This window comes from Myotis davidii, unplaced genomic scaffold (assembly GCF_000327345.1).
Source record: "Myotis davidii unplaced genomic scaffold, ASM32734v1 scaffold1682, whole genome shotgun sequence".
Classification (NCBI taxonomy): domain Eukaryota; kingdom Metazoa; phylum Chordata; class Mammalia; order Chiroptera; family Vespertilionidae; genus Myotis; species Myotis davidii.
This window is the reverse complement of record NW_006293534.1, coordinates 167,777-170,671: the sequence shown is the minus strand read 5'-3', so window position 1 is coordinate 170,671 and position 2,895 is coordinate 167,777.

Genomic DNA, 2,895 nt, shown 5'->3' with positions numbered 1-2,895 from the left:
CTTTTATGCCCTTCCTTGTTTCATTGTCCTAAATATAACCTTGCTGTGCAAATAAATTCTTACTTACTTTGCTACACTTTGTCTCTTCATTGAAATCTTTCCAAGAAGCCCTGACCGGTTTGGCTCAGTGGATAGAGTGTCGGCCTGCGGACTCAAGGGTCCCAGGTTCGATTCCAGTCAAGGGCATGTACCTTAGTTGTGGGCACATCCTCGGTGGGGAGTGTGCAGGAGGCAGCTGATTGATGTTTCTCTCTCATCGATGTTTCTAACTCTCTATCCCTCTCCCTTCCTCTCTGTAAAAAATCAATAAGATATATTAAAAAAAAAAGAAATCTTTCCAAGAAGACAAGAATCAAAGTCTTGTCATCTCACCAGTACAATATTTGGTGCTGTGACTTGGATGGTTCTTACTGTGTCTTACATTGTTTCATCACCAGTCATCCTTGCCACCTTGGTTTGAAGGACATGACTAACTGTTCTCTCCTCCCTGCATCTTTGCCTCTGGCCATTATATGTTCTCTCTCTCTCTCTCTCTCTCTCTCTCTCTCTCTCGACTGTGTGGGCACCTGATGAGCATTTCAAAGCCTTTAGGGCACTTGCTGCTATAAGGCTCTTGTGACAGAATGAGTCGGTCATGAACCGGGGAAGTTTGCAATAGGTACCCTGCTGACTGTAAGACAACGTACATGCACCCAAGAACACTGTAAAATCACACAAGGCCCTTCCCTGTGACTTTTCCTTGTCAGGTTACTAGTTCCAATGGAGAGACAGAAATCCTTGCCCTTTGTCTGAAAGGATGTTCTTTTCTTTCATTTCTCTTCCTTCCTTTGTGTCTTGAGTTAAATTCAGGCTCACTTTCTTGTGTTTTATTTTTAAAACCTTAAGGTGGAGCTAAAAATTAAGGGTTGAGAAGGACCTAGGCTATAGATAAGGTCAATAAAACTAAGGACATGGTGAAAAAATGGATGGATGGTTTTAACTTTGGCTTTTCAATAGGAACAGTTTTCAGAGGATCTGAACAAAACATTTTACCACATAAATGAGAGCTGAACTAGTTCACACCAAAGATGTGGAGCACACATCCCCCTTCAGTCCAAGTCTTGGGTATTCTTAGGTGACTAAAAATCTCTGCGGAGGTGTTAGAGTGTATAGCTCATCATGTGCAGGAGCCCTATAAGGAATCCCAACTCAACTGTAATTAATTATTTGACTATTCTGGGGAGTGGTCATAAAGGGTGGTTGCCTAGCACTCCACGACCTCATGACTATATTAGACAACCCAGGAGAGAAACTTAGGCATGACTCAGGAAATAAAAAGCACCTAAAGCTCAAACCCGCAAACAGCACATTTGCATCACACTAAACAACGTCCCTAGAAATTTCTGCAGACCCTACAGATATCAAAATAAAACCAAAATCAACATGGGAAATTGTGCCATCAATGCTGGAAACTCCTGGCCTCCAGCCCACATTAGTACTTCTTGCAATTAACAGAAAGCCTTTACTTGCAAGTCCTTACAGAAATGGGAAAAATTAACTAGAAGTGGTGTCAACTTAATATGGTCAAAATGTAGGTCTTTTGATGCCTAAGTTAATTTGTATGCAAATCAGAAGACGGCCAACTCTACAAGCCAACTAAAACTGAATGAATGGGAAGCTTATCTTGATTAGAAATTAGAGGCTTGCAGAAGAGGCATAGATAAATTGCACCCAGGATAGAAGAACCAGAAAGTCTGGTCTTAAGTGAGAGAGGAAACAGGAATTGTATACATTCCTTGTACTAGACAGAATTAAGGAATCTGCCTAAAGATTTCTCTGACTTTCTCCAGGGCCCTCATGGACTTGCAAAGAAATTTAATTTGTTAGAGAATATGGTCCTGGCTTTTCTGACCTATTCCAATTAATCTACTTACTGGCTTCTGTGAGCAAAATAAAAGAATTTCTAAATAGAGTCTGCTGGGAAAATCCTGTAGAAGTCTGTTTTTATTTTAAGGGAGCCAGGTCACCTTGAAAAGAGTTATAAAAAACTAAAATGGGAATGGCATAAAAGAGAACCCTCGGTGGAAGGTGGCAAATCTTTCTGCGCACTGTTAGTCACCTCAAATGGGAATTTCAGGAATTACTGAAAGGACATGAGGAGTCAGATCCTTGTCATGGACATCAAGTGCTGCCCTGTTGGGCCTCCTTATGAATCTTGAGGAATGGGAAAGACAAGAGACACATTGGCAAGCTCAGTTGCTCAGGACTAGGATGTGGAAAACCAAGATGGTGGCATAGGTTAATGCCGGAGTTTGCTGCCTCAAGCAACCACTTCAAAAATACAACTAAAAGACGGACTGACATCATCCAGAACCACAGGAAGGCTGGCTGAGTGGAAGTTCTACAACTAGGAGGAAAGAGAATAGCATACCGAGACTCAGAGAAGGCACAGTGCTGAAGTAAAATACTAAGGTGAGGAGTGCATGTAGAGCAGGCTGGCGGCGGAGGGCGTGGTTGTCTGTTTCAATCCGGAGGGAGTCTCAAACTCTGAGCTCCAGATCCGGGCGAGTCTCTAGGGACCCAGACTCAAACGGGACTGTCTGGCTTCAGTCGGAACTCGAAGGCACTTTTCTCTCCGAGGTTTGCTGCTGTTGCTTGGACTCTGAGAGGCAGAGCCCCTGGGGACAGGACTGAGAGCAGCCATAACTGCTTGCTCCGCCCACCCTGAAGATCCCCTGGGACCCGCCCAGCCCAAGCCCTGCACAGAGGCATTTGCTGTATAGCCTTAGGCAAAGGCTAGATTAGCACCATCCTAGAGATCCAGCACAGAAGTTCTCCCACTGCAGACACAGCTGATTCTCACAGCCAGTTGGCCTGGAGGTCAAATCACCCCCAGTATTACCGCCAACAATCAAG